Source organism: Schistocerca piceifrons, unplaced genomic scaffold, assembly GCF_021461385.2.
Source record: "Schistocerca piceifrons isolate TAMUIC-IGC-003096 unplaced genomic scaffold, iqSchPice1.1 HiC_scaffold_822, whole genome shotgun sequence".
Classification (NCBI taxonomy): Eukaryota; Metazoa; Arthropoda; class Insecta; order Orthoptera; family Acrididae; genus Schistocerca; species Schistocerca piceifrons.
Genome location: NW_025729083.1, coordinates 448,004 through 462,324, shown reverse-complemented (window position 1 = coordinate 462,324; position 14,321 = coordinate 448,004). Strand labels below are relative to the sequence as shown.

General features: G+C 40.9%; 1 pseudogene; it reads left to right on the top strand.

The window, feature by feature from the left end:
• Positions 1-7,466: 7,466 nt before the first annotated feature.
• LOC124770388 lies at positions 7,467-7,583 on the top strand (annotated as a pseudogene).
• The last annotated feature ends 6,738 nt before the right edge of the window (positions 7,584-14,321 follow it).

Genomic DNA, 14,321 nt, shown 5'->3' with positions numbered 1-14,321 from the left:
TCATTAGTTATGTGCTCTAGCCATCTAATCTTCAACATTCTTCTGTAGCACCACATTTCAAATGCTTCTATTCTCTTCTTGTCTAAAGTGCTCATCATCCATGTTTCACTTCCATGCATGGCTACATTCCATACAAGTACTTTCAGAATGGGCTTCCTGACACTTAAATCCTAACTCAACATTAACAAATTTCTCTTCTTGAGAAATGCATTTCTGGTTGTTGCCAGTCTTCATTTTATAGCCTCCGTACTTTGACCATGAGTTGTTTTACTGCCCACATAGCAAAACTCATTTACTTCTTTTAGTGTCTCATTTCCTAATATAATTCCCTCAACATCACCTGATTTAATTCGACTGCATTTCATTATCCTTGTTTTGCTTTCATTGATCTTCGTCTTATATCCTCCTTTCAAGGTACTGTCCATTCCGTTCAACTGCTCTTCCAAGCCCTTTGCTGTTTCTGCCAAAATTGCATTGTCAGTGGCAAAGGATGTAATGGAGGCAGAAGTTGATGAAAGTGACACCAGATGGAGTCTCTCATGTTTTTGTCAAGCCTCAGCAGAAGACAGGTGATCCAGTGACTTGTACTCTCGGATCTTCTCTTCTCCCTTGTAAGTTGGGCAATCTGGCAAGTGAGGAGAGTACAGGTCATGACAACTGACACACACAGGTGGAAGGCCACGGGTGCTTCTGTCATGGAGTGGATGTCCACAACCACCACACAGAGGGTCCTCCGTACAGCGGGAAGACTTATGCCTTAAAAGCAAGAACTGAAAGCACCTCTTGGGTGGTGGGAGTTATGGCATTGCATCACACTTGTAGCACATAACCTTGACCTTCTCTGGGAGGGAATCCCCCTCAAAAGCCAGACTGGAGGCACCAGTATTGGTTCGCTCATCTTTAAGACCATTCTGCACACCTAAAAAAATAATGATCGCCGCATCACTCCAGATTAGTCTAAAGTTCCTGATCAATTTTCAAAATGAGGTCCCTATGAAAAACCATTCCCTGGACTATATTCAGAGACTGGAGAGGGGTAATAGATACTGGGACATGCCAAGATCATTGCAAGCATGAAGACCTGGGAAGGGGGAGAGAAATTCATGCCATAGACACTAGAGAGAAAGTTCTCGATCAAAAGGCTCAGACTAGAAACAGAAAATTTAGACATGGAGGTCAAAGATCAATTGGGGACCTACACACCAAGAAGGACAAAAGAACTGGCAGGAGGAACAAAATTGCAAGCAATACAGCGAACCAAGTGGATAGCCAGATTGACATAAATCAGAACACAGAAGAGGGGGAAGAACGGGACAGCGGGGAAGGAGCGAGGATAGGGAGAGAGGTACAGGGTGCAGGAAATGCAGCCAGTGAAGGAAAAATGGGCTGCAATAACGCAGGGTCCAGTATGCACCACACAAAAACTCATGAAAAAACTGTGAGCCCCCTGAGGGGCGTGAACAAATCTTTTAAATTTTTTGGGCAAAGTGTGCGCATTCGCACAGAAGGGGGTCAGTGGCCGGGTAGCCTTTAACTGTATGAAGATGGTATCTGTTCCTGAAAGAACAGATACCACTGAATGGGCAAATATCTACGAGGGTCACTCCAAAAGAAATGCACACAATTGTTGTAAAAAAACAGTTATCATTCTGCATGTGTGAAAGTTTTACAGTGTGTAGATACATCCTTCCCTCTTGTTTTCAAACTTAGTTCAACCTGTTCCCGTGAGTGGCGCCGTCACAGCATGTCTTCAAGATGGCTGCTACACTTGACGTTCGTCAGAAGCGACGTACTGCAATAGAACTCCTGTGCTGTGAAAACGAGACAGTGGGAAACATCCACAAGAGGTTGAAAAAGGTGTATGGAGATGCTGCTGTCGATCGCAGTACAGTTAGTCGGTGGGCAAGCAGGTTAGGTGATGAAAGCCGGCACGGTAACATTGAGGATTGTCCTCACAGCGGCAGGCCTCGTACTGCACACACTCCAGACAATGTGCAGAGAGTTATCGAATTGGTGACTGCTGACAGACGCATCACAGTGAACGAATTGTCACGCTACGTTGGGATAAGGGAAGGAAGTGTTTGCACAATACTGAAAGTGTTGCTGTTAAAAAAGATTTGTGCCACGTGGGTTCCCAGGATGTTGACAGTGGCTCACAAAGAAACAAGAAAAACGCTATGCAGCGAACTTTTGGAACAGTACGAGAGTGGTGGAGATGAATTTCTTGGAAGAATTGTGACAGGTGATGAAAAATGGCTCCCTCATTTTTCACCAGAGACCAAGAGGCAATCATTGGAGTGGCATGATGTAAATTCGCCCAAGAAAAATAAATTTAAAACCACACCTTCTTCTAGAAAATTTTAGTTAAGGTGTTTTTCGATTCCGAAGGACTCTTGCTTGTGGACATCATGCAAAGAGGAACCACCATAAATTCTGATGCATGTGACGACACAGCAGAAACTTCAAGCTCGACTGAGTCGTGTTCGACCACATCTGCAAAAGCAGTATGTTTTGCTGTTACACGACAATGCACGGCCACATATCAGTCAAAAAACCGTGGAAGCGATCACAAACCTCAGATGGACAACACTGAAACACCCGCCCTACAGTCCTGACCTGGCTCCATGTGACTATCATCTCTTTGGGAAACTGAAAGACTCTCTTCGTAGAACAAGGTTTGAAGATGATGACTCCCTTGTGCACGCTGTCAAACAGTGGCTCCAACAGGTTGGTCCAGAATTTTACCGTGCGGGTATATAGGCGCTGGTTCCAAGATGACGTAAGGCAGTTGAGAGGGATGTAAATTATGTAGAGAAATGAAAATATTGTTCCTAAAGAATGTATCTACACACTGTGAAACTTTCAGACATGTAGAATAAAAGATGGATTTCAAAAAAAGTAGTATGCATTCCTTTTGGAGTGTCCCTCATATTAGGAACACTACAAATGTAGGTTGTGGACAGTTGGGAATATGGGCCTCACGGGAAGCGTGCAAGGGATACGTCCCTGCATTCGCACTATCCTCTGTGCCCTCGGTGGCTCAAACGGATAGAGCATCTGCAATGTAAGCTGGACATCCCGGGTTTGACTCCTGGTCAGAGCACATATCTTCAGGTGTCCCCATTGATGTATATCAACAACACCTATCGACAGCTAAGGGTTTCGATTTAATTATCATTTTATTCTAGAGAAGCTGCACGGTCATCAGTGGTAACTGTTCTTTCGGGAACAGATACCAGCTTCATATAATCATCGTAAGTATCTGAGAATACTGAAGAACACTTATTCAATTCACACCAGCTGGCAGTGTAAGAATGACGTGCTTTGTTGAGATACTCATACATGGGATTGTTTGGTAGCGACATGCATAATACGATAACCGTTTATGGTGGAAAGTTGTCCGCATTTGTGGCACATTCAGCGTACGACGAGAACCACCACCCAACTGCTGTCATTGATCTTGCAGGCGAGGAGTGGCAGCTGGAGGACAAAAGCAACGCTACGCTGTCCGTGGACACTGGCTGCATGCAGCTGTTGGCCAACGCCCTGGACCACCCCACGTGCCCACTGGAAGACCGGCCTCCAGAAACCACTAACAATAAGCGGTGCGAGCAGTGCCGTGTGCAGCTGTGGCACGACCTGTCACAGGGGTCGCCCCACATACCCGTCACCAGCTACCTGGCCTACACGCAGAGGGCCAACGTCAACTTCTGCCTCTTCGCCTGGATGACTGTCAACTCGATCATCATTTGCCAGGATGTCCCCTTTAGCATGATTCAGTCTGTGCGCGATGCCCGCTGCGTTTTCGGTGGTCCTGACGACCAACCCTGTCCGGAACTCAACGAAACCGACGCCGTCTGCTCTGTTTGCAGGGCTATTCTCCTGCTGAAGTGTCGCGATTTTGCTTCCACAAGTTATCTCAAGGCATGTCGCGCCCCCATGGACCACCGTGGTTGGTACTCACCATACTGTGGATATTATATACAGGGCAAAGACAAGCCGACAAACAGAATACTGAGCTACAAAGACAGTCTAAACAGTGGCACCTTGAAGTACAAGGATTTTAAAATCGAGGGCTTAGATCCTTTAGAAATAACATTTGTAGCAGTGAATATTCTCTTCCGAATTTTGACTGCCGCAGTGTACGTGTACCTTCCCAATTTACGTAACTTGCCCGGAAAGATATTCTTGTCCTTTCAGATAACAGGTATGGTCCAGATCTTGTTTTCTGAGGTCTTGTATCGTATGGCAGGTGTCCCTGACTTATCTACGACGGTGCAGATTGATAGCGCACTAACTCTTCTGAACTGTATCTGGCTCAACTCATTCTGCTACCAAATGTACGCATGCGTTCGTCACCTCAGGCTTCCTAGCGACCTAGAACGTGCTGAAGTAAGGAAGGTATTCCGCCGTCAGCTGTTGTGTTCGCTAATACCCTGGAGCGTAGTACTGGTGGCAACCATTGCTTTGGAAAGAACGAGCGAATATTACCTGTTTCACAGTCGTATAATATTCATCGTCGCAATTTCTCTGTCAGTAGCTTACAATATTGTTTGTCTTGGACTGGTGGGATACATGTACCGACGTACTCGTAATTCCATGCGGCAGCTCAAAATTTATAGTAAAGAGACGTTTGGCTCAAAGACACTAATTCTTTACATGTCAGCTAAGACTGTCACTTTAAGTGGCATAGGCACGATTATTAGAACTGGCTTCCACCAGGCACAAGGCATAGCGCAGTACGTGTACTATGTCCATGTAGCTACGATGGTACAGGGTCCACTGCTTTTCGTTTTATTCGTTTGCAACAGTGCAACTCTCCCTCTGCTCAGGGAGAGACTACTAGCACGGTGGAACCCCGATGTCATCGGTCCAGGGCAAGAATTGTGTTCATCTGCCGAGAAAAATCTGGCAAAGAGAGTCAATGTACAGGCTGCGGCTGCGGAATCCACATTGTAATCTCCAAGAGTGTTTTTTTTTCCAAGGATTGTCTTCGTTGTGCTAAACCCTGTCATAAGTTATCAACGTAGAAGCTAGCTGGTTTGACAAAATTACTGTGATTCATGTAAAACTGCTTCTCTATTTTCTAATATGATCTTCATTTCTGCAATGACATTAAATAACTAATAAATAAAATTAAACCTATATGAAAATAAGATGTAAGTCTCTATTTCTTCTACCCAACAGGTGAAAGATTTAGACATATATACCTTATTAACGTGCACTCCACAAATTAAACAAGAAAAATTTTGTGATATTAGACTATGTCAAAGACGAAGATAGTACAAGAACTTAATCTTAACCGTGAATTACTTTAAGTGCCGTTCTATAAAGTGAAGACAACAGAATCTACTCTTAGTATACACTTACAAGAACTTCGTCCTTTCTGCAGATTCTTGCGAAGCTTTTAACGCACGCCTATTTTTATCTTACGTTTAAAATTACATTGAGGCTTTGTAAATAACTGATTGCCCAGTCATGGCTCATCTGATTTCTCTCACTGTATATGGAGAATCCTGATATTCTGTCTTCGACTGTCTAGAAATTACCCTTTTCTGGCAGTTTCTTATAAATGTTGTGTGACATGAAAATCCAACTTGAAACGAAATTATTCTTTGCGTGCCTGGTTGCACTGATATGAAAAAAATCATGGGATACCTTCTAACACCGTATCGGGCCTCCTTTTTCTCGATATAATGCAGCCACACGACCTGGCATGGACTCAACAAGTCGTTTGAAGTCCCCGCAGGAATACTGAGCCATACTGCCATAGGTCTGCCGATGACATTGTAATTCTGTTGGAGAGAGCAAAGAACCTGGAAGAGCAGTTGAACTGAACAGTGTCTTGAAAGGAGGATATAAGATGAACATCAACAAAAGCAAATCGAGGATAATGGAATGTAGTTGAATTAAATCAGGTGATGATGAGGGAATTACATTAGGAAATGTGAGTACATGAGTTTTGCTATTTGGGAAGCAAAATAACCGCTGATTATGGTCGACGTTGAGAGAATATAAAATGTAGACTGGCAATGACAAGGAATGCGTTTCTGAAGAAAAGAAGTTTCTTAACATCGAGTACAGTTTTAAGTGTGAGGAAGTCTTTTCTGGTAGTATTTGTATAGAGTGCAGCCATGAAAATGAAACATGGATGATAAATAGTTTAGACAAGAAGAGAATAGAAGCTTTCCAAATGTGGTGCTATAGAAGAATGTTGAAGATTAAAGGGGTGGATCACGTAACTAATGAGGAAGTGCTGAACGGAATTGGGGAGAGGAATTTGTGGCACAACTTGACTAGATGAAAGGATCGGTAGGTAGGACATGCTCTGAGGCATCAAGGGATCACCAGTTAGTATTGGGCGGCAGCGTGTAGGGAGACCAAGAGATGAATACACTAAGCAGATTCATAAGGATGATGGTTGCACAGAATAAAGTAGCTCGGAGAGCTGAATCAAACCAGTTTCTGGACTGAAGACCAAAACAACAACAACTGTCTCTATAACAGTCCATATTTGCGAGATTATTACCGCTGCAGGATTTTGTGCACGCACTGACCTTTCAATTATGTCCAACAAATGTTCAATGGGATTCGTGTCGGGCGATCTAGGTGGCCACATCATAGGCTCGAATTGTCCAGAATGTTCTTCAAACCAATCGCGAGCTGTTGTGGCCCAGTAACATTGTGCATCATTGTTTGGGGACATGAGGTCCAAGTACGGTTGTAAGTGGTCTCCAAGTAGCCGAACATGACCATTTCCAGTTAATGATGGGTTCAGTTGGACTAGAGGACCCAGTTCATTCCATGCAAACATAGCCCACACCATTTTGGGGGTACCGCCAGCTTGTCTAATGCCTTGTTGACAACGTGTGTTCATGGGTTCGTGCGAATTGCGCCACATTGTAATCCCACCATTAGCTCTTACCAACTGAAATTGGGACTCATCTGGCCAGGCCACAGTTTTCTAGTCGCATAGGGATTAATCTGACCAGGCCACAGTTTTATAGTCTGATCCAACCGATATACCCAAAAGCCCAGGAGAAGCGTGCTTTTACCAAAGGCACGTGGGTCGGCCATCTGCTGCCATAGCCCATTAACAATTTTCGCCACGCTGTCATAATGGGTCCATTCGTCGTAAGTCTCACATTGATTTCTGAGGTTACGTCACGCAGTCCTCGTTGTGTGTTAACAGTGACAACTCTACGCAATCACCGCTGCTCTAGGTCGTTAAGTGAAGACATTCGGCTTTCAGAGTCTGTTAATAACCGTCGCGCGCCCTAATCACGTCGGAAACCATACGATTCGAATGAGTACAAATGATAGCTCCCCAGTACACTGTCCTTTTATACCTCGTGAACGCTATACTACAGCCAAATGTATATGTGCATATTTCTACTGCATGACGTTTGTCACCTTAGTGTACGTAAGTATTTTTTTAATTTAATTTACTGATGTTATCTGAAAGGAGCAATGGCCTTGCCGCAGTGGATACACCGGTTCCCGTGAGATCACCGAAGTTAAGTGTTGTTGGGCGTGGGTGGCACTTGGATGGGTGACCATCTGGCCACCATGCGCTGTTGCCATTTTTCGGGGTGCACTCAGCCTCGTGATGCGATTTGAGGAGCTACTCGACCGAATAGTAGCGGCTTCGGTCAAGAATACCAACATAACGATCGGGAGAGCGGTGTGCTGACCCCACGCCCCTCCTATCCGCATCCTCCTTGGCGGATGACACGGCGGTCGGATGGTCCCAGTAGGCCACCCGTGGCCTGAAGACGGAGTGTTTTTTTTTTAATCTGAAAGAGGTGCATTTTACACATGTCTGAAGAAGTTGTACCTGTGGATGTTTTTCATTTTAACTGCTGAGTCCGGAGAAATTTATATCATTGCAGAATGAGAGGTACAGGGAAGCGGAGACAATTAGTCAGTAGTGCGTTGAGGAAGATGTAAAAGCCTGACCTGCTTGAGCTGGTTAGTGGTTCGATTCGAAAAGCAGACGCACTTCGTCCCTTCCTCTCTCATTTAAAAATAAATTGTGTGAAACCTTTTACGTTTTTATGTTGTGTACGACATTCCAGCAACTTGGCAAGCGCCATTCTTATCTTTTGAAGAATCAAGATACGTCGGAAATATTAAAGAAAGAAAAATCTGCTGCTAATTTCAAGGCAGTGCTTGAAATAGCCTAGGAACAACCTTAAGATAAGAATAACAAACAGGAATTTTAAATAAAACGGAAACTACGTTGATAATTTGAAGTCACTGTTTGAGATACGATAACTTGATGGAAAAACTGTTTGCTATAATTCAGTTTAAAGTCGTATATCGAATATATAGCATCCTAGCATCAAAACGTTTTTCTAAGAAAGAGAGGGATACTTACCTTGCACACTCAACACACACTTGATCGTACACACTGACACATCACAGGGACTCTTGGGGTTATTATGACAGAAGATGCCCCCAATTATGGATGTGGAGAATGGCGTTGGGTGGGCCATTGAGTGATGTGCAGCAGATGATAAGTCAGTAGCATGCAAAGACCATGCTAAACCGAATCGTATGACAGTCCGTCAGCCAACGACTAAAGGTTACGAGAGTAATCCCAAAAGTAAGGTCTCCTATTTCTTACATAGACCTGTCTATTTCTACAATGGTTTACATCTGCTTACGGCTTGAACATTTAGCTATTTTTCGACATAGTCACCATTTCTGTGGATGCTTTTTTGTAGACGCTGTTCAGAAAGTTATGGACCTCTTCTTTCACCTCGTCGTCGGAGCTGAATCAGTGGGACTACATTTAATGCTGGAAGGTACTGTGAGACTCTGAAAAAAACTCAAACGGGCAATTCAGAACCGGAGAAGAGGAATGTTCAGCAAGGGTGTACACATTCTCCATGACTACGCCCTCCCACACATCACTCGGCAAACCGGTGCTCTCCTGCAACGGTTTCAGTGAAATATAATCACCCACCCACCATATAATCCTGACTTGGCGCCCAGTGACTATCACCTGTTCCCTAGGTTAAACGAATATTTGGCCGGAAAGCCATTCAACTCCGACGACAAGGTGAAAGAACGGGTTCATAACTTTCTGAATAGGATGGCGGCGAGCTGGTATGACATGGGCATACAAAAACTGCCACAACATCTACAAAAATGCATCGACAGAAATGGTGATTATGTCTAAAAATAGCTAAATGGTCAATCTGTAATCGGATGTCACTCCTCGATCTGTCGGGAAGGAAACAATCATTGAGCTCAGAGCATACATAAAAAAGTCACCACCTGTAAGAGAGTGTCAAGCGATAGAAGAGTACCATAGTACTCGCTGGGTATGTCAACAAAATGTGTTCTTAGTAACAAAATAATTTATATCACAACACCACACATAGGTGACGCATGTATCATCTACATTTTGATAGCCATAGAAATCAAACTACACAGCTAAAAAGAAAAAAATTATTACTTACACATAAACATGCAAAATTATAGCATTATCATTTCAATACACCCAATTCTTATACAGCTGGGAAATGGAGGAACGCAATTTGACTTGTGCGACTGCTGGTTGGTACAGCTTTTATAAAAATTCAGATCACTGTGAAAATAAGTACCAGGAAAATAATCAAGGTCTGGAAAATATCTATCATCACCTTTCATTTCAAATCATTAATTAAACACTCGAAATTTCAGTAATCTATCTCATATTCAACGAAGAAGCAAACTTGGTCCGAGCAGTTTACCACAATACTGCAGTCATTAAAACATTGAAAACCTTCACTTGTCTTCTATCTACATGTTGGTATTTTTAAGTGGTGGCTCACAGTGGGTGATCATTTATCTAAGTGACAGAGGAAGGAACCTTTACAATTTATACATTTTCTCAGTGCTCCAGCTTCTGCCTTTTCCCTGTCTTCATACACAATACTGATCACTAATATTCTCGCTAGCCTCGCTTCATCTCAACTAATTCATGTGCTTTACAACTTCAAAACAATCAATTCATAGTGCAGCTCCTAACATTTTGTAAGTAAAATAATGTATCCACTCATACTGGGTTACATCTCATCATGATCAGTATTAGGTAATGTATTTTGTTTATCATTATTAGGCTATCAGTCTCTTTCCTTTTACTGATCTCAATTAACCAAATATGGGCCTACTCTCACCCATCATCAAATCACAATCACTCATCTAATGGCTCAGTGCTCTTCTTCTAGCAGCTGGAAAATCGCAATATCCTCATAACCATCGTCAATGACTCCATTTCATTGTCTTCCATACAAACAAGTCCTCAGGTAACATGATGCTCCCTCACATCAAACAACCCCATACTATTTGAAGAAGGATGTTATTTCCACCACTAGTTTCGGGACTGCCCATTGTCAAGTGCATCTAAAAATACAACAACACACCATACTAAGGTAAGAGAGCTACATGAACGTACTACAACGACATCAGATGCAGTGTTAAGAAAACACAGTAGTTAGCTAAGTTACAAGCACAAATACGTCATCATTGCTGCATCAAAAATCGCATGCTATGCATATTTGTGCACAGCACCGTCGTCAGTGGTCATCTCTAATATAAGGTACATGACATGAAAGTTATTTCGAGTCAACAGCGTTACTGCGTTATTAAAACGTCACATATGGGAAAAACACCAAAGAAATAAGAAGAATGCCTTACAAATTAGAATAAATTTAAATGTTGGTCAACCTTTCCTTTGACAAGTCCCCCACTTCATCTATTACAACCATAAGAAGAAAATAACTCTGTAACAGCAGTCACCTGGAGGGAAACTTAGTATCAGAGAGCTCACTTGTAAACAGTTTACAAGTAATTAGCCACTACAGCCTGGAGAATTGAATTATGATGAGTAAACATAAGAACTTCACGGGATCTATGTGAGAAAACATTGATTCCATGATATTCATTAAGATGAATCACCCATTATAGTTCATAGCCAATCTTCATATCATTTAACCATTTAACCAAGCACTGACAGTTGAATGGCTGTGGCAAAGTTGTTCAACAGCTCAAGCAACCACCAATAGCCGGTACTGAAATCGCCAAAAAATATGAGATAGCAGTAGTAGGAAATTCAAAAATATTTAGTGGGGTTATGGCAAATTCAATAAAACTGCAATATGGCATGGCAGGTAATTAAAAAACACAAAATGGCGAGACGGGAATTTCAAAAAATTGCAGTATGCAGAACTAGCTCAATTGCGCTTGTGGGAAATTACAAGAAAATCTAAGGCGGTGAAAACAACAACTTCTCTGCCAGTCATTATGATTCCATGTTCAAATGGATACAAACGATCTGAATTTTGCACCCTGTTCAAAAGTGCCCAAACGATAAGACTTATTTACTGAAAACGTGTAAAGGGTGTTACTTAATAGTAAGTATTTCGACATCCAAATTATGTATCTAAAATGTGCAATGCTCAGAAGTATCCAAACAAGTTGAATTTTGTCTCATGATCAAAAGCATTCGATTAATTATCAGAAAGAATGTAAAGATAATGACAATACATCTTCATCTTGGCGCTAGTGATCTAACTTTAAGGTTACTCACCATCTGTCAACAAACTTAGTTCAGTCTGTTGTACCACACTTGATGTAAGGCGTTATGGAGTCCTCAAATTAAATATATTCATATCAAATTGTACCTATTATTTATCAAAAATATGTAAGCACACACACACACACACACACACACACACACACACACACACACCTTACACACACACATGCACACAGTTTTTATGTCAAGTGTTACAATTTTCATTCCACATCTAAAATGTATGTCAAAATATATGACAGCAACACACACACACACACACACACAGTGAATGCATCAGTCAGGTCTCACAATGTTTTTTCCACATCTAAAATACATAAAGGGCGTAACTTACAGTAATTCCACATCTAACACATATGTGAAGAATCCATCAGCAACACAACATTTATGTCATAGACACAATGTGTAACTTTTATGTCTAAAATATCTCTGAAAACATGCAGTCTCCAGCTTACATAATTTCCACCTGTACATGTATATATAACTCTACAAAACACATGTGTTCTACTTAAATAAGATGCTAAGCAAGCTGCTGACGTTTCGTCTTATGCCTAAATGGCACTATGCACAGAAATAAACATGACCAAGAATAATTTTAGCAGTAAAGAAGATAAAAACACACACTGTGCCTATGTCAAGAGTCAAAATGATATTTTCACATTTAAAACGCCCATCAAAAATGTTAAGAGTGTAACTAACAGTATTTGCATGCCTAAAATACGTATTAAAACCTACATCAATAACGCACACAGTATTTATGCCAAGTTTGCAATCTGTTTGTCATGTTAGTATGTTAAGTGTTCCAGTGATCAATTTCACAGTCACTGTTACGATGCATAATGTGTCAAGTGCATAAGAAATGCACACAAGAAAGAAGTTTCTTTCCTTTAAGCTTAAAATATTTATTACCTAGCTCATTCCCGTAAATGGAACAAAGTGCGCATATTATACCTATAGATTTATTTATTCCTGTTCAAGAATTCATCTATGGTATAGGAGGAGTGGTCAAAGAGACAAGATTTCAGTTTATTTTTGAAACTGTTACTGCTGTCTGTCAGACACTTTATCCCATTTGGTAATTTATCGAAAAGTTTTACAGCAGCTTATATTTACGTTTTTCTGTGTCAAAGGTAGATTAAGTAGAGGACAGCGTAAATCTTTCTTTCTTATGGTATTGTAATCATGAATGTCACTGTTGTTTTGAAACTGGTCCAAGTTGTTCAGAACGAATTTCATTACTGATTAAATATATTGTGAGACTATTGTAAGAATTTCTAATCTTTTAAACAGATGCCTAGAAGATGTGCAACTATGAGCCCCATATATTATTCAAAGCATTTTCTACTGAGCAGTCAATACTTTTTGCCTACATGTTGAGTTTCTCCAAAATATTATTCCATATGACATCACAGAGTGAAAGTATGCAAAATATGTTAGCTTACTAATTAGCAATTATTCTGATTGCAAAAGTTGCTGAACCTAGTCGTTTTAGGAGACCCAAAATATGAATTTTCCATTTAAGGCTCTCATCTATATGTACACCAAAAAACTTAGTATGCTCTACGCTGGCTACTGACTTCTGTTGATATATGTACTGAAGAAACTGTACTCCTTGCAGGAGAAAATTGGATGTGCTATCTTTTTCGATGTTCAGACCAAGCCCATTCACAGAAAACCAATTAATAACTTTTCCAAAGACATTATTTGTATGATTTCCTTTTGCAGTTTCTTTTACTGGATTCATAATGATGCATGAATCATCAGCAAACAATGACAGTTTAGTTTCTTGTTTCAGATAAGAAGGGAAGTCGTTCACGTATATCAAGAACAGATGGGGACCCATGATCGAACTGTGTGGCACATCTAATATAATTTCACTCCAGTTAGATGAAGTGGGAAACTTCCTTAAATCACTTAAGCCATATAAAGAAACGTTTTGGTTCCTGCTCTTTGGATATGACTTAAAACACTCATTTGCTGTTCCATTTATACCATAGACTTGTAATTTCTGTAACATAATCTCATGGTTTGCATAATCAAAATATTTGGATAAGTCACAGAAAATTGCTATTCGTGACATTTTATTATTTAAAGGCTCTACTATGTGGGCAGTGAAATTGTATGTTTCTGTCTCAGTAGAACAGCATTTTTGAAATCTGAACTGTGATTTACTAAGTATCCCATTTCTGTTGAGATGGCTAACCACTCTTGAATACATTACTTTCTGAACAATTTTGGAAAATGCTGTAAGGATGGAGACTGGCCAGTAGTTACTGACATCTGTGGTGTCCCATTTTTTGTAGAGAGGCTTGAGTTAGTCTCTAAAATATTTGACCCAGTATGTAAAATGTGCTGGCATTTCGATCATTGACTTACTTGAGACTATATTTTACTGCATGTACATTGATAGAACTATCGTCACCTGATGTTCTTAGAAGTTTTTCAGTAATGTTTCACCTCACCAAGTACTATTTTATGGGGGAAGAAGAAAACATATCATGTTTTACTCTAGAAAAACATACCAACCAGATAATATAGGTTCTTTAATTACGTTCTGATCTTGAACACAATAGTGCTTAGGTACCACATGTGATCTATACACCGATGCCACATTTTCAAACTGTTTATAACAATAACCCACACTAAAAGAACTGTTTTGTTGAAATGTTTAATGTATTGTGGCACTTCGAGTACATAGTTTCAAAATATGCAAGGATAACTTCATAATACATGA